Below are 19,055 nucleotides of genomic sequence, written 5' to 3' on the forward strand. Positions count from 1 at the left end.
ACCCACTTCCCGTCACCTTGCCTACACAGGAATTTCTGTTGCTTTTGAAAATAGTAATGCAACATTCATGTCCACTTGACAGTTATTGTCCAGCTGCACAGCCATTAAAAAGTATGCAGGGTTTAAACTCCTCTCTCAAGCTCTCTGTTTCATTCTTTACACAAGTATTTGTCATTTTTTGTGTTAACAGACTAGTGTGTAGTAGCCTTCCAGAGCAGACAATCTGAAAATGTTGCCTTTTCTCATACTGGAATGTTTTCACTGCCTTGCCTTTCAATGACGCCTGGCTTTTCACCCCGTCTTTGAATGCTATAAATTGCTATAAACTTGTTTGCCTTCTGACCTTTTTTGAATATCACATTATACAAAGTAGTTCTTTTCTATCATCTCTCCTGTTTTCTATCAAGGAGTCAGTATGCCTAAAATGAAGTACTTGTTGATTTGTGAAACTGTGTGTAAAAACCCCTCCCACCATCCTGACCTTGGTTGTATTTTTGCAAAAGCGTAACCATTTCACACTGCCTTTAGCAAGGTGTGTCTCCATAAGTTAACGTATCCTGCCAGTCAGGTGGGCAAACTTGACTATAATGTTAAAGGTCAGAGAACAGCAGAATCTGATGAGTGACACTTCCTCTGGGAGGGAGGAGGGACAGGAAAACAATGGAGGAAGTGACACTTATTCCATCTACACCATGCAGCTGGCTTCGGCCTCCATTTCTCACAAGTGTTGACAAAAGCAAACCTCAGCGCTGCAGAGGCAGCTGCAAATTCAGGGATAATGACCTATGGGGCTTCGTACTGTATGTACTGAATCAAACCTTTATCAACACATTTAATAAAAGGAAACCTCCACAGCTCTGGAGTCGGCTGTCTCTAGTCATCTTCAGCTAAATTGCGAAGGAGTTCATATACATCATGCAGTATTATTATAGAAATGAGAAAGAGGGCAATTGCCAGGATCCATATATTTCAGGATCATCTGCTTTAATGAAGGCAATGCTGATGCAGATTTATCGACTCACCACATGTGGATTTATCGATCTAATGTACGAGTCAACCACCAGAAATAAAGACAAACTATCACGGTACAATCCCCACTCTGATCAGAGGACATTGCACAGCTCATCATTCACTCTTCCCTCTGTGGCCACAGCTAACCTACTGTTTTCTTTGTTCTCCATACTACAGTAAGTGCTCCCAGAATTACACAGGCAAGAGTGTATTCACTAATATGGAGTACACAATTATTCCAGCTAAAAGATGCAGATTAAACTCATTATCTTTTATTTTGTTGGTCTCAATTGCTTTGAACTAAATGGAAACCCGGTAAGAATGCAGACCATGGAAATGTGCTGAAAGCTGATAAAAGCTGACACAGTGTCCACCTCTTTTGTAGGTCAGAGACAAACGTTAGCCAGGCCTCTCCTCTTTGTAGCAGGTTTTTCAGGCAACAGCCTTTATCTCTCACCTCTACAAATATGTCTTCATCAAAGAGCAGTGAGAAGTGTGCCACACAGATCCTTTGAACATCTGCAACCTGCTCCAATAATTACACAACACCAACTTCTCTCTAGTGACGAACAACAGCAGCTGAACTAATTATTTTCTTTAAATCATGCCAGTCTAACTTGACTAACCACCTCATACACCACCACACTTTCACCCTGTGTCCCAGGCCCCCAAAGACAGCTTCTCAGAGGAAGGGGCACCACGACACCACTTTGAAGTCGAATGATTAAAGAAGAAAGACTTGTCGAATTTGGATGATGGGGCTAAGGGTGGGAGAGGGGGAGGATCAACATGAGGGACAGGAAAGGCTGTGAATACAGAGACCGTGGGGCCCTGTGGGACACAATTAAGAGCAAGGCCTTTTTAGTGAGGGTTACAAAAACACAGCAAGGATACTAGCAGTGCAGCCTTCCAAGTCAAGGTAAGAGTTTATTACTACACACACAGAGGGGGCTGGGGTTGTTAAACTCTCGCCAGTTTGTTCACTGACTACCCCACCCACAGGCCCTGCGAGCTGACACACAGCCACACAATAACCATTTCCATCCCAGTTAAATCCTAAAGCCCAGTAAAGCTTGAGAATTGTGCATCTTACTGCTCACAGAGCCTCCAACTCAGTGAGGACTGGAGATAACAATCCAGGCTGCCTGCACAAAGGGGTTTGCAGTGAGACTTCCCTCCGGCTGTTTTCCTCAGCTAAGAGTGCGCAAAAGACAACGCACCAGATCTGCGGTCAAATCAAATAAATAGGAGAGAGTTTTTATAAAATAAAAGTTGCAAATTCTGACAGTTTCAAAGACAAAGCTGAAGATAGTTTGTCATTTATGCTTGAACAATTAATATATGATAAAACAGCTATCGTTTTCACTTTCTCAACTAATTTGTTAAATCACTTCTGAACAAATTGTCAGTCAATTATACAAATGGTCCCAAACACATTTACTGTAAATTAAAAGAGACTCTAAGAATGGTAGTTTTAACATGTCTATAAATGTTTTTTGAAGTTTTGTATTTTACTACACCTGAAACACTTCTGTTGGGAATCATACATGTGGTGTCCAGTATAATATTTTCCACCAGACGCTGAATGGAGAAATACGTGGCCACTGTTATCCTATAAGTCCAAACCAAGCACTTAAACATGTGTTAAGACCACATCTGGTAACCATCTCAAGGCTTTATTTAAATTTAGCTAAAATACCATGAAGCAGTAGGTTGTGCTGTATATTTGTGTTGAAATCAGATTCTGTAGTAAAGAACACTTTGGCCATGAAGAGGGAACTTTCTTTTACCTAACTGGGAATATCTGTCCTAAATATGGCCTCAACCTGACCCTCCTGCCTGTTAAAAAAAAAGACGCATGAATCTGTTTAGTGTGCTGATAGACAATGCAGTAAACATACCAGTGCGGAAGATGCACAAAAAGTGGAAACAGATTCTTTGCGCAATGGGACCAGATGCAACTTATTTTCATAATTAAAACCAGTCGAGGACATACAGTATGTGTTTGGACTCCTGTACAAGCAAAACTCCTTTTCCTGAAATATCCAGGTTACTAATATGCACAAAAAGCTCTGACAAAGTGTTAATATTTGACTTTTATAAACTTCACCTGTGCTCCATCGCCACTTAGCAGCTTTCTGTACCTCACATAGTAATGTGAATAGAGGACAAAAACTTTGACACAACTAGGGTTAGTATAAAGTATAAATGCCAATAAAGAAAATCTAATGTAAAAATGTGCTGAGGGACACTTGGACCTCTCTGCCTTGTAGTTACAACATTGGTTCAGACCCAAACACTGAAACTCAATGAGTCTGGTTCCCATTGCTTATGGTTTTCACTGCATATTGAGCAAGTTTACTAAGAAAAACTAACTGCTATATTCATGCACAATTCAGAAATACAGATGATGATTGTGAGCATCTCTGACTGATCAACTGATTCCAGAACAAATATTTTTATTTGGCATATCTGAGGCGCAGAATTGTTGTTTTCAAGTACAGTAAGTTGCACATCGCTGGAAAGCCTGAGCTGAAAACACACACTGACTTCCTAAGCACAATCATGTGGGTCAGATTACTAGACAAAGGTACAAACAAACATGGAGTAAGATGGCAGGATTGTTGCCAAGTTTATATCCATGGTCTGGTGCTCTGTCATTGCAGTGTTGACTGCAATGGATTTTGCAGGGGGCTGTACAGGAGCAGGGAAGGTGTCCCATTGCATTATGAGAGCCAGAAGCTTTGCATCTGGATCATTTCCTTAGTCCGGGGGGCTCCCCAATGGGACCCCCTTCATAAAGCTTCACATGGGCAAACTCCAGATCCCTCCAAATCCTTCATCTATGTCAGTCTGTACTTGGTGGCTATGGCGATAGCAGGTAACAAGCTGTGACAAACTCACAACATCACACAGAGAGTGAAAATGACTCAGGCTTTTTGTCTCTCACACTGTCAAATATGCCCGCACTAATGGCCAAACAGCCTGAAAGTGTGTTTCTGCATGAGGGGCAGAAATGGTTTTATCACTTCAGCAGAGCAGGGTGTGACTGATGGCAGGAGGATTACTGGAGCAGCAAAAGATGAATTCAGAAAAAATAAAAACCGTGTAAGACTCCTGCCCACTCCAAAAACCTTGGGATACACGGCTCCTTTCCACATCAGTTCACTCTACGCTTGCTCCTCCCTGGACAAAGGGTTGAAAGATACCCTGCCTCTGAGTGAGTCCCAAGAATAAGTCAGGAGGGACTGAAATGTGTCAAAAGGAGGTGGACGTTTTCCCTGGTGAAAATGCAGGAGTGCTTTTTAGAAAGATTCCTCTGGTAGGCTGAGGGAGACATCATGCTTGGCTCGACACACAACACACACAGAGAAATGAGATCTAATCTGTGGAGCTTAGAGTGTATTAGCCAGATGTAAAACAGCCAGTGCCAGCTGTGAGAGAGTTAACGTCCACAATCCTGTTTCTTGGAAAAACAATGCACAAAACATGAAACATGTCCCAAAAAAGAAACTCTACAATACAGATATTTAAAATCACTAAACTTTCACAAGCCAGTGGTGTCGCAGTTGTGGGAGTCTGGGGGTTAAGGTTAAATGGCCACACTGAAACACTCTCCCTCTCTGAGAATACTCTGCTTCAGGCCTGAGCTCTGCAAGCTGTGGGAAAGGGAGTTTATGCAATTACATCACATTGATTTATGGGAGACAGTGGAAAGATGGGGAGAGGATGGAAATTGAGCTGCTTGGAATTGGTCCAAGATTAGATCCCTGAAGAAACACAAGTCAATAAGTTTACACCACAAAACATGATGGATCTGAAACAATTGTGTGTGGGATAAAGGTGGTCGGAGAAGCACCGGCAACACGGTGAGCACAAAGCTATCTAAAAAGCTAGGTTTCGATTTAACACTCCAAACACACACACAAATAAAAGCTGAACACAGCCATGTCTGTAGTGCAGAAGCTTTGAGATGAACCTGCTCACGCGGACAAGCGCAGAATAGCAAAGCACCCGCTGCTGAGCATATTTTCAATTTTCTCAACTCTAGGGAACTGAGGACAACTGTCTTACTTGAGCACATGCAGATGATGCTGTCTGGAGTATTAATTGGGGATAGTGATGAAATTGTGCGTAATGTGCCCAAGCGTGCACTGCAGCATTAGCACAACTGCACATCTCCATCAGCCCACCGCAGCCTATCAGTTATAAATAAACAGCCCATTTAGTGCTATCCACTTCTGTAACAGGAGTGACCACAGCTGGGATATTTATGGTGAATTATTGCTCATCTTCTCAGTTAAATGCTTGCATGTGACTTGATTTTGAAATGCAAAAAAACTACAAATATCTTCCACTTGTGTTTTAGATGCATTGCCCCGTGAAATGAGGGAGTGACTGTGTGGCTGAAGCGCTCATCATTCAGAGGTAACTAAAGAAACATTTATCAAATTGCCACAGACTGTTAAAAGAAGTCAATAGAAAAACCCAATATGTCTTCAGGTGTCTTTACAAAAACATATCCAGACACAGTCATAAACAACATATGAGTCTACGCAACAAAGAAAAAAATGTAACTCATTAAATTTCACAGCGTGCGACTTGTGTTGATACCAGACACCAAAAGGTGAGGATATGAACAAAGCAGGAGGAGATTGCAGAAGATATTCAGTGTAATGAGCTGAAGAAGTACAGCAGGAGAAATTAAATGGTTTTGTTTTTTTATCTCCAGCTGTTTGGAAATTCTCAAGCTCCTTGGAAACACAACAGACCCTTGGTTCAGGCCCTAAGCAACAGAATAAATACACACATATGAAGTGCTGACCAAATAATTTAAAGGGGGTATTTTGAAAACTTGCAGACTGGATCATCAGGGGTGGGTGAACGGGAAAATTGGGGGAGATGTATGGAAAGCTTATCCAGAAATGTTTTGAGTAAGAGAAGTCTGGACATCTGTTAGGTATTAATAAAAAAGCAGCTTGTCCGATTCCAAACCGCCTACAGAGATAAGCAAGAGTGGTTTTTGTAATTCCTCACAACAGCAGCCTTCTCCTCCTTCATTGTTTGATTTATGAATCTTTTTAAAGTGGCGAGATTAAATGAGAGCATGTCCAGGTACTGACTGAGACTAAATTTTATTTAAGTATTAACAAAAATAATCTAACAGCTAGTTGATGTGGGTTATGTCTTGTTTTGTCATCTGTTTAGTTGAAGCATCAGTGTGCCATCACCAGCTGACTCACTAGTTGAAGATACTTTTTTTTTTTTTACTTTTTAAAAATGCCATGGCTTGACAGATGAAGCCAAAAGAACCACTGCACATTCAGGGGCTTTTAGAGACACCCACAAAATGACTCTGGCTTCAACACTGGTGCCGAGGCATTTCTCATGGGATCTGACTCCCACCAAGTGTTATCAGGAAAGATAATCTAAGCCTGTTTCTCCAGGGTGGAAACTCTTGGAGACATGCCTGGGCTGTCTGTTTCACCCCCAAATGCTTTACACTTTCAAGCGTTACATCCAGGTGGTCAAGATTAGCTTGGACAACTTTGCTGCTGGTCTGCTATCGTGAAATGGGACAGGCGACAAAACAGTGGGAAGTCTTCCAAGATCACCTGATGTTGCACTGAAAAAAAAAAAATTCCCCAGAGCATCTGTGCTCCCTTTTTAAACACTTAAATCAACGAACACTGCAGCCAATTTATTTTCACATACTGGAAACACCTGCTGTGCCTGTGCTATCTCTGATAAACACATGTGGTGGCGATCCTTGGATTTTACTGTCAGAAATGTTGGGACTAAAATACAGTTTCATAAAAAAAATCACATTCTTTAAATATACTTCAAATGGCTAAATAGTGACTATGATGCATTATATTCTCCTTTCTCCCTAAGCTTCAAAGGAAGGAAGATGCAGAGAGGTATGGATTAAGAAAAAAAAAAGGAATTACTCTTCATGGTGTGCATGTGTTTGCCCTAATATCTATTAGCAAAGAAACGGCTCTTTAATCCAGAAAGATGTTTATTTCTACTCTTCTCTCCCTTGAAAACCTTACTTTTTAAGAACTCCTTGTGGACATCGAGTTTATTAAATGCAGCCCATTTGTTCCAAAGTACATGGTTTGCTTGTGGCTGTAATGCATCGGCTGACACTGTCCAATGGATAGAGGCCACGTTTTAGTGCAGTGACCTGTGAACGTTGTCTCAAGTAGCTCGCTTTTAAAAATTTCACCAAGTACAATGGAAAAATAAAATCATGAAGCAGTGAGGCACTCAGTCTTTATGATCTGATTGTTTCACCCTCTGAAGAGTTTAAATAACCGTCTGCAACATACTTTTGATCTGCTGTTAAAAGGCGAAGGCTATTATTGAGTCTGACATGCAGAGGCTGTTCAAGTAAATTCATCATGGTACTTTAGAAAGTATGCAGGGCAGTCGTCCATGAACCATCACTGCAATCTTAATGTAAACTGCTCTGCTGGGCTGCTTTGGCAACTTCAGTGGACTTTATGGCAACATTGTCAGTAAAAGTTAAGCACCCCTCTGTGCTTCAGCTTTCATCCACATGTGGGCTAATGGTGTGACTGTGGGCCATAAACAGAATGACACAGAACAAATCACTAGCAGAAAAGCCTGCAACAAGCATACCTGTGTCACACAAGAGGACGTTATATGGCTCAACCTCAGGTGAGACAACAAACAGGCAGCCCTCACCTACACTGCTACAGGTTTATGAGCTGTAAAGATTTTCCATTCCTGTTCTTTAACAAGCTGAAGTGAAACACAAGCATCCATCTCAGAGGCTTGTGATCCTGGCAGGAGAGAGATCATTAGACAGGCCTTCCCCCAAGTTTCCCAGGTAAACGATGGAACGGGCTGTGGATTTTTTTAATCAAACACTGATCTGTCCCCCTGATGCTGCAGAGGCTGACAAGGAGCCCATACGTCTAATAGACCTGTGGCTAGTCTGGCCCTGTGGGAGGGACTGTAACACTGCTGTGATCCTGCAGGAGCAGTGCTGTGGACAAGGTGTGTGGGCTTCAAAGGTAGCAGAAAACAGCCAACCTACTGGGAAAAAACTGCCAGGGCCTTCTAAAGGTACATACCCTTATAATAGTATGATATCTGAATACAAATATACATAATCTGATTGCAAAAAGGGGAGACAGAGAGAATCATATTAATCCAGTTAAATCTACTGAAGTTTACAACCGTCACTTCCAATTTAAAATAAAGAAACTGCTGCTTAGCCAAGCCTTTTCTGTGCCAAGTTTACAAGATGAATTCAAAACATTTAGCCTAGATTCAAGCAGATATGAGACCCATATACAATGAAAATCCCCATTTAGGTTCTGCCTGCAGCACCAGGGCTGCAGGGGTTTGTGTGAGTGTGGGAGAGTTTCATGTACATTTGTGCTTGTGTATTTGCAGTTTGTATGGTTATCACTGACTGGAACAGCAATGTATTATTAGCAGACCGGGATGTAAACCCAACTCATGCTCAGAATAAATCTAGTGTTACTCTGTAACTCAGCCACACTGAAACAGCCATGAGAGCAAACAACAGCACATCGTATATACCAACGATGTGTCCATAGATCTGATGTAACTGCACCATCATGACAATATTCATATCACCAGTTTCAGTCATTATCTAACAAGGACAAAGTGAATTAATGACCCAACATCCAGCTTCAACACCCAACACGCATTTAATTTATTTAAAATGATAATGGGCTTATTATCTGTGTCATTGTTAGCAACCCACTGTCCATCCCCGCAATCATTTCTGCACTCTCAATATCCAAATCAATTTGTGGTGAGAACAAGTGTGTGTTTGTGTTTGCAAATAATTATCATAGCACATTACACTGTGTAGCCCACTGTCAGAAATTAAAAATAAACAAGATATTTACAGGGACTCGCTTCCCCTCTCAGCAGAGGAAATACAAATGCAGAGCTGAAAATGTAATAAAGTAGGACGTTATAAAAGTCCCACATGACTAAAGAGGGGATTCTTGTAAAGCTATACTCTCCTATTCCCGAAACTAGGATGGAAAAATCAGGCACACTCAAAAGGAGAACCTGGGAAAACAGGAGGAGAGAGGGGTGGAGTAGGGGAGAGTTGGGACACAGTTGTGGCTTGGGCAACAGAGAAAGAGAAAGACCAGAAGCTGGGAGAAAGTCCCACTTCTTCAGAAAAATGTCTGAGTCAGGAGACAAGAGGACTATTAGGCCCAGTGAGTCACAGGGAGAGGCTGTAAAAACAGATCTGTGCTGAGCTCAGCTCACAGTACCATCCCTGAAATACAGCCAAAGAACAGTAGCACAGTGACCCACACTGGTTTTTGTGCCCAGAAACGTGTCTCCTCATCAGTCGAGACTGATGTCATTTATACTTCTGTACATGTAAACTGTACTTAGATGGACTAAATTAGGTTGATATCAGCTTACTGCAGATATACTGGTATGAATAAATCTCAGATACGATATTATATCTTTTAAATGCCCAAACACCTATATTAGATTCAGCGTCAAAAATCCAGTGTTGATCAGGCTATAATGTCAACATCACAGAAAGGTGCAAACCATAGGTTGCAGAGAAGCTGCATACTAAGGCTGCATTGAATATTTTTATTATTAATCAGATGATTAATTTCTCAATCAATCAATTTCCTAAAGCTGAAATGGTGAAAGACTCCTCCTCCAAATTCTCACAACTGAGAAGCTGGAAAAGAGGAATAGTTGGCTTTTTTGCCAGAAAACTGAAGAAATCATTGGTCAATAATCAGAAAAGTCGCAGATGAATTTCGTTAGCTTATGTGCAGATGGAAAAGTGCTGCATATACCAGCTCTAACATGGAGTTAATTCACAGTATTGACCAATATGCCGTAGTCATTCTCCTCTTATAGAGTGTACAATGTCTTTATCAATGACAGGAACCAAGTTGTTAAAGCAAAAAGTGAATTTCACAACATTTCTTTATCTACACATTGGTCATTTTTATATTACCTATTGTTAAAAGCTCCGTCCGGTGTTGGCAACAAGTGTGAAAAGCACTCACACATCCTCCTTTGTGCGACTTGATTAGAACCCAGCTTCTTCCTGCCTTTTGTGGCAAAAACACTGAGCCCAATGTGAGTCAACCCAGTGCTTTTGTGTGATTTTAACCCATGAAGTGACTGTTCATCCAACAAACACCTCCTTTTCACAAACATAAAAATTTGTAGGGCTCTCCTATATCTTTTATACAATGCTCTCTCAGGCAGCAGTGAGCTTAAAATTTTCATTTTGTGGATCATATCTGTGGTTCAGTTTCTCTGAAGCCAGCTAATCTCGACACTCATTAGCACCATGTCACATACCTATCAGGCCCAGAGTCCTGGCCAGCCTAAGCCCCTCTCGTCTGGGGGATAAAAAGAGCACAAGGTGATGAAGAAGCTCCTGGCAAAAGCACAGGGATTTACTCACTCTGTGTAATGACTATCGGGTCGTCACCAGCGGCCTTTAATGGACACCTGAGCAACATGGTTTATTTGTTCTGGAAAACATTATTCAGAGGGAAAAAAAGGTTTTGAACATGGATGGATTTGAACATCCTGAGGTGGGGCTCTTCATACCCTCATCTAAGCACCTACCAAGTGGTGAGCCTGATGGAGCACCTGCTATCTGCAGAGCCCAGCTTGTCAAACACATACCTTTTACCTCATTACCTGCTCAGCACAGCCATTCTAGGGAAATCGGGTGAAAATGAGATAAGCACAAAGAATTCTTGGGTTGAGCTCAAACAGCCAGCCTGCTCCCTCCTGATAAAAAGGAAGCATCAGGAGAGAGAGAATGCTCAGGTCACTATACTTCCTGGCCCACATGGAGTCACGCAAGGAACAAATAATACATGTTAATGGATTATCTAAGCTAATCTAAGATAAATCTGCTTATAGCTGCATTACAATGGGTTGTAAAGTTTTTATGTTTATACTGTTTATAAATGATAAATAAAGGGGGAAAATGATGTGTTACTGTGCCAGTGTTGGATTTCACTCCTTAGCTTTTGCGTTACCGCTACACTATCAGGATTTCACTGTGTTCCTCACAGTAACTGTGCTTGTGAGCAATACTGAAATACACTGACCTACAGAAACCTTTACAAAGAAAAGAAAAGAAATTCAGCAAAATAAAAATACCGATGGATGCACATTTTCCTCCACCACTGGTATGCTAATATTAGGATGCATGCAACTAGATAAATATTCTCCAGTCAGGTACAATTTGAACCACTGTAGAAAAAGAGGTGGGCCAGTCAGTTTTGTTTTCTAGACATCTCTTTGAGAAGGCAAATGTGGCTTTGTTGCTACCCCCAACCCTTTAATGAATAACTAAAATACAGTTTTTAGGCTGGTTTATATGGCAGCAGAGTTTTCATAGGACATCAACCCACAGTGTTTGGAGATTTGGTGCTTACCAAAGACAGAGCAGGCACACACACACACACACACACACACACACCTCCAACATACACCTTCACGGCTTTTAAACAACTGGTGAAAATACACCTTTCCATGAGTAAATTATTTCTGCCAGCTGAAAAGAAAATTTCATTTTCTCATGTCTGCTGACAACAGAGATGCTGAACCCATTACTGGCTGAAGCCTCTGCATCACACACATTAAATGAAGGGTCCTCTAGCAATCGAAAAAAGCAATTTTCTCATTGAGCCAATAGATACTCCATTTAGTTCCAGGCTCTCAAAGGACTGCTGCTGCTGTAGTTTGGCTGATACAGGGGAAAGCAAGTGTAGAGTGATGACCCAGCCTCGTTTTCCCTCTGCCTTGGTGCTCTGAACCCATCGCTACAGACGTGCTCTGCAGGTTGGATGAGGGAGGATGAAGAAAAGGAAGAAGAGAAGCAATGGGGACAAAAGGAAGAAAAACCGCTGAGATGATACAGCGGTGAAAGGAGGCGGTGGTGAGCTGGGATGAATCAGATATGTAAAATCATTTGCAGCCACATATAAGAAAACAGTGAAGTAGACAAAGTGTGAGTATGAGAGGGGGAAAGGGTGGCAGAGGGAGAAAACGGAGGCACCTAACCATGTGGAACTGCAGATTGATTAATTTCAGGCATTTAATGAGTGGTGCACTGCCAGACAAGGCAGCATCAAGTCAGTCACCCCCGTCCCCCTCAGCAGGAGTTGCCATACACAGCAATTCACACTTTTCTATCTCTGCCAAGGACTGGGTGGCAGAGGAGCAGTGAACACACACCACACACCACACACACACACACACACACATCTCTGTCTCACACTCCCTTTCTTATTAATTTGTTTCATCGCTGGCATTGCGAACGTGTGATTAAGAGCAACACATTATCAGAGGCACCATTAAAATGAGTGCACTGATCACCAGTGGCAAGTCTCACACCAGGTGTTCTGAGTCTGTGGGTGGAATAAATACCATCTTGGCTCGCTGGAAATTTGAATCCACTCAAACACACTCCCTCCTAATTGCCAACCTCCACAGCCTGCCCAGAAAACCTTGCTGATGCTAACCTTTATTTCCCATATAAATCACACTGTAGGCTTACAAACCCTGTTGTTTGCATTTATACTTGTATCCTGCAGACATCGCTTCTGTGTATGTGAGCAACTAAACTATTTTCCCAACTCTCATGTGAATCAAGCTGAGGAGAGAAAGCTTCAGGCTGGATTTAGTCATCAATTTTGGCAGCTGCTCCAAAAGCATCAATATGGTTTCGTTTTTTTATTATTATTTTGACAAGGCAAATAAATGTTCACCCATAACGTAGTGAACAAGCACACCTCTATTTCCAGTCTGTGTGCTTCTCTCTCTCTCTCTACAAATGGCTAACTCCCAGTTGTTTAGGTTTGTGAGAAAATGAGAGTGGAACAAAGAGACAGACAGAGAAAGAATAAAGAGAAATCAGGACATAATGCAGCAGTAGATTAGATGAGCTTGTTAATCATGTGTCAGTCTGTCCAAGCTACTGGGCCCATGATATGGTTCTTCCCTTCTCTTTCCTGACACACAGTACCAGCCTCAGGGAGATGGAGATATGAAGAGACGGGTTGTGACTTTAACCTGAGGCAAGAAAATCCAGCACTGCATGCTCACTTGGACACTGGTGTGAGTTAATGGGTCCCTCCGTGCCAGTCTCCTTGAGCAAAATTTGATTATAACCTGATCTGCAGCAGTTACTCTAACTAAACAAATATTTTGAGTTTTGCCCGTGTGAGTACAACTTCAGTTTTTACTTTGAATCTGCACTTTATCAGCTGCTGGTTCCAGACATAGGCAACACTTTTCATTGATAAAATAATCTTTCATCTGCTTGAACTCCTGCCCTACAGCAAAGGTAGCGCCTTCAGACATCCATCTGTTGACCCTATACATCTCTGTAGACAGCCTCCTCGCTTATGCCCCCCCTTGGTAAGCCTGCCAGCTTGAACACTGACACACATCCTTCTGGACTGCCCCTGCTGTCAAGTTTCTCACGGTATAACCCACCAGTACATAAAAACTACACATTAAAGCACATGTCACGATCGATTGAGTGCATATTTAGTGTATGCATACATTTCTTTCATCTCTTAAGGTGGGAAATTGTAATCTGACCTGAAGTTAAGTCAGGTCGACACGTTACCGCGATAAATGACTTAATAAGACTTTAGCTTTAATTCTCTTTTGCTTTGGTTCCTGCAACTCGACTGAAGAGAAAATCCAACTTGCAGCAACAAAGTAGGCTGAGAACCAAATACTGCTCCCAACATCGCCCATCGGACATGCTGTGGTAAATAACGAGCCTGTTCAACAAGGCAGACACAAAAATAAGCCCAGGATTCAAACTGCGCTCGTTCATCTTTCAATTCACTGCACAACATTTAACGGAGCAGTGACACGTTTCTTACCTCCAAACGCCGCTCGGTGCACAAACCTGACTGTCACCGGCTGTTTCCCTGCGAAAATGTCACTGAACACCCTAGTTGAGAAACCTAGGACTGTTGGATGTAACTAGTGTTAAGAGTAATAAAAAAAAAAACTGCTGACCAGCTGGGATGTCCACTGAGGTGAATTGTGCCCGGCAACGTCCAGCTAATAAAATCCACCGCCCCGAGATGTGTGATCCCAATTTGTACAAGCATGCAGTGTTGGATTGGTGTGCAAACAGTTTCTGAACTCAGTGAGAGCTGAGCGGCTCCTCCAGCAGCCTGCTCTCCGGGGGGCGGAGACTGTCCGCCGACACGCACGCCCCCGGTTTACCTTCTCCACTGTCACCCCTGTGTTGGTGGGAGCAGCCGCCGTCCTAAAATATGAAAACAAGAGCCACAAATAAGCTGCAGCTGTTAGTCATATCTGTTAAATTTAATAATCATAAATCAAATGTTCTGGCACATACTGAACACGGTGTTTATTAAACTTATTACTAATAAGAAATTTGGAAATGTGTTTTTTTATTTTATTGTTTTAAGCAAAGATGGTCTTAATGACATTCCATGTCTTAATCTAATTTATGACAGTTTTGTATACTTCATATTTTTACATAGTGAAAACAAATTAAATGGGTGTCAGTAGGCCTAGATGTCAGGTCATCCATGTTAGTCTATCTCTGATGCTCTACAGACACCGAACCCCCCAAAACTCTGAAGATTAACTGACAGCAATGTAGGTACCTCTCAGAATCAAGTGTAGGCCTATACTTACTTAAAATACTAGTTCTTCTTGATGGGTTTAATTCACCATATTAAACTGGTTTTCAGATAAAAGAAGTAGGCCTACAACATTTTTGGAAAATACACCTATGCTTTCTTACTGAGAGTTAGGAAAGAAGCTCAATACCACACTCATGTCAGCTGTCAATAAGACTAAACCAGCATATATAAGACTATAAACAAGTGAAAACAGCTAGCCTAGCTCTATCCAAGAGTAATTAACTCAGCCTACCAGCAGCTCTGGAGCTCACTAATTAACAGGTTATATCCCAAAACAACAAGTTCTACTTTTATAGGAATTTATGTGCCAGGCTGTGTCTTGGCCAGGAGCAGTAAATTCCTGAAGTGTTGTGGTCACTTGTTCTTTAGAGGCTGTTAGGTACAGAAGCATGCTAGCTGTTTCCCCTTGTTTATAGTCTTTGTGCTAAGCTAAGCTAACCTGCTGCTGGCTGTAGCTTCATATTTAACAAGCTATTGTGCAAGTGGTATCGATCTTCTCCTCAAACTCTCGACAAGAAGGCAAATAAGCATTTTTCCAAAAATTATATACTGCTGCTTTAATGCCAGTATCTGAAGGGTCAACACAAGATTACATTGATAAGAATAATGCATATTTAATATTTGATAAACATGCTCAGCACTGTTTTTGATTCCAGCAACAGATAAGTGACAACTCTCAGATAAGCAGGTGATAGCTGTTGTTTGCCTCTTGTTAATTATCCATGCTGTGTGCCTCTCTCACAGCCAGAAAACAGGAGGAGTGCCTTTGTTTCAGGTTTAGAGGAGGTAAGGGGGCCTGGAGTGTTTTCTTATCCCTCTGTGCGCCTCATGTCACAAAATCTGCTGCAGATGAAGAGTGAGATAAGTGCTGCAGAGACTGATATTTTGCCTCCTCCTCTAAGGTCATGACACTGACATTCCCAGTGGCATACGTGATACTTTCAATACCCAGCCTCCTTGTGTTTTCTCCTGATTCTACTGGCCCTCAGGACCCCTCTGCAATTTTAAGTGCATTTCTGATGTCAAGAACAAACAACAACCAGCAGATTAAAGTGAAGTTTAAAACAAGAGGGAGATTAGGTTGGATTCAGAGACTCATCAGGAGCATGGTGTAGACGTAGGGCCGCCATCTGTAGAAGAAAGGTAACACAGGAATTGCTTGGCTGCAGAGAGAACAGCTGTGAGGTATTTTCTCTTTGGCTGCTTGGGTATTTTCAGAGGGCTCTGGGTAAAGAAAGGCTGAGGTGACTTTACAGCCCCCCCAAGTCTTTGAGCGCTCACACAGATCGCTGGTGTTAGGGAGCAGCCCTTTCCTCTCACCCTGACACAGATCAGTTCAGTGCTCATTTGTTTTTCTGACCTAATCGGTGACTGATCAACACATGTAGTGATCTGTGGTCCTTTACACCAGTAAATACACATCTCCACAATCAGTTTATGCTCTCAGGTTTTGACCTTTTAGTGATGGTCCAAGTCAAGCAAACATTTTAAACTGACTTAGATCTTAAAGTTGTTCAAGAAAAGATTTTTTTGCAAACTATAATTAACGATGGTTGAGGTGAGTCATGAGGTGATGGAAGGTTTCCCTGCTGCAGTGAACAAGTACAAGAAACAAAAGAAGAGGAAAACATTTATATCAGTGAAAGCATTCAGCTAATCCATGTGAATGTTAAACCACAGAGATTATGGATTGCTGGCCATGTTCATTACTTGTACAAAAATCATTTGAAACCCATTTTTTTTCTGGCAAAATTTAGCATCCATTCAAACTTCTGGCAATAAAATGTATACTCTTGTGTGCATGTTAATCACATGACATGCAAACACTGAACGTCTTTACATGCACTTAAGTAGTAACCAGGTTAACTGGCTTTCTTGAGTAAACTGATTTCTTAACTGTCTTGTAAATGGGAAACCTGGTTTCCGTAATCGGGGAAACCTGATTTCCCCAAGAAGATTTCTCCCGGAGAATGCCGATTTCGCTGCCATGTATACACATAACCTGGTTACTTAAGTGCATGTAAATGTGGTCACTGACTGGCAGCCTATGCTATAGCTCACAGGCCATTCCTCACATGCATATTCTTATCACACACAAACCCAGTCAATTCAGTTTACACAGCTCGCATTTCAATTTCACACACATAGCATCATACCACATGCTATCTCATTAAACAGGCTATAGTCATGCTTCACAACTCTACACAAAGTAGGTCTTATTGTTGTGCACCCACCCACACACACAGGATATAGTCCTAAGGAATTTCCCCGGCAACAGCGTGGGAGTAATTTAATATTTCATTCTGCTATAATGTGATGCTGCATTGTTTTACAAAAGTGTTTTAATATGTAAATATTACGTTTGTTTGAAACATGAGATGTAATGTCACTGTTCTCTGGTGCCTGCACATGAAGCTGCCTTTTTTGGTCAGTCTGAAACATTGTTTATGATGTGCGTGTTTAAGTTCACATAAACGCCCTTTTTCCTTTGCAGCTACCATAGGCAGCTTTTTTCTATTGACGCTATAGTGTTTGGGAAAGATGAGAAAGATGATCAATAATATTCAGCCTACAATATATATTTTTTAAATTAAAGCAGTAACTTTCATACAGGAGAAACTGGAACTAGTGAATGTTTGACATGCTGCTTAAATTATTAATGGATCATCATTGTAATAGAATATCAGTAATATTTTTCAATACATTTTCTATTGAATCAATTACTGACTAGATGTCTGAGCTATAGCTTTAAGCATGCAGCTAGAACCAGCAGGTGATTAGTATAAAGTTTGTGTGGAGACAGTTTTACACTTTGGTTGTTTGTAGCCCATGTCCATTGTTTATAATATGAACAATGGACCTACTGTATGTGGTGGCATGATCTAAAGTTCACACTGTGTGTACACAACATCCAGAAGCTTATTTAGGTTCATATTAACATATTGTTGCTTCTTTGATTGTTTAATTTGCACACAAACAGAAATGCAAAGACGACAGGTTGTGGTTTTATGGGGAGTCATGTGCTGGAACTATTTCTTGGAGACCAGCCCCAGTGACTCCAGTGAATCCTTGCTGGCTGATTGAAAAACAAGATTCCAAGACTCTGGGTCCACTCACTGTTTGCCAGAAAATAGTTCCAGCAAATTACTACTCATAACAATACAACTTGTTAGGTTAGATTTAAAAAAAATTAAACTATTGCTTTATAGGTACATTTCATTATTGGCATCAGATACAGACTTAGTGATTGAATATCAAGTGTGTGGTTCAGGCTTACATTCATAAAAAGGCAAATTAAAAGTGACTTGGAAACATTAAAAAAGATAAATAGGAGGATTAGTTACAAATCAATAATTATTGCTTTTATTTATTTAGGGGCAGTATAATGGCACAGTAGTTAGTGCTGATACCTCACAGCAAAAAGGTTTGTGTTCGAGCTCTGGCTGACCTGGCACCTTTTCTCTGTGTTCTTCCTGTGCCTGCGAGGGTTCTCTCTGGGTACTCCGGCTTCATCCCACAGCCCAAAGACATGCAACTCAGGTTGACTGGCGACTCTAAAATGCCCATAGGAGTGTGGTTGTCTGTCTCTATGTGTCAGCCTTGTGACAGACTGTCCAGGGTGGACCCCGCCTCTCGCCCAATGTCAGCTGGGATTGTCTCCAGCCCCCCAGTTACCTTTGTTAGGATAAGCGATATAGATAATGGATGGATTTATTCATTTACTTAAGGAAACAAAACTGCACCAGTCTTGTCTCCATGTGTGTGGTTTGCCTCCCACTATTTTGATAAATCCTTAATACACACCACGCACATGCACACAGAGCAAATCTTTGCAGCCTCAATCTGTCAGGGGGCATCAGCCAATGCCCAGGGGAAAGGTGCTGTGCGTCACGGCTTCCTGCTCCCAAAATGACTCCAGGACTAGGATCAAACTGTGAGATGGAGTGTAGATGGGTGTGACCCATCTCCTGGATGTCCTGTAATAGGGGAACCACAAGCATTTGTTTACACTTCTTGATTCTTATTGTACTGGTACAATGGCAGTAAAGGCTTCTGCCACTGTTTTCCATTTTATTATCTGAGTCATAATTTGTTTTTCAAGAGGTTAACTTCAACATGTATGTGTCTTAAAGCCAACTGTTTAAGCAGAAGAGGCAAGTAACAAACATTTTCCCCCTTAAGAATTTGTCTAAAACACCATTCACAAACAATGTGTTTTTATACAAAATCATCTGTGAATTCATGCATTGCCTTCTGGCTTAGTGAGTCTTTCTACATTTGTCACATAGTCAAGCTGATGTAGAAGGGGTAGAG

General features: G+C 41.5%; 1 protein-coding gene across 4 annotated transcripts in view; it reads right to left on the bottom strand.

The window, feature by feature from the left end:
- Positions 1–14,324, bottom strand: part of tspan18b (tetraspanin 18b) — a 29,852-nt gene extending 15,528 nt beyond the window's left edge. For 2 of the 4 annotated variants that reach the window (XM_020585431.1, XM_020585417.1), the window contains exon 1: positions 14,080–14,324. The gene's annotated coding sequence lies outside the window, so the exon portion shown is untranslated. Of the gene's footprint in view, positions 1–13,940 lie in introns of all 4 variants that reach the window. The other 2 variants (XM_020585425.1, XM_020585408.1) reach the window with 1 other exon arrangement.
- Between the last annotated feature and the right edge of the window lie 4,731 nt (positions 14,325–19,055).

The sequence above is a fragment of the Monopterus albus genome, unplaced genomic scaffold (assembly GCF_001952655.1).
Source record: "Monopterus albus unplaced genomic scaffold, M_albus_1.0 scaffold7.1, whole genome shotgun sequence".
Taxonomy (NCBI): domain Eukaryota; kingdom Metazoa; phylum Chordata; class Actinopteri; order Synbranchiformes; family Synbranchidae; genus Monopterus; species Monopterus albus.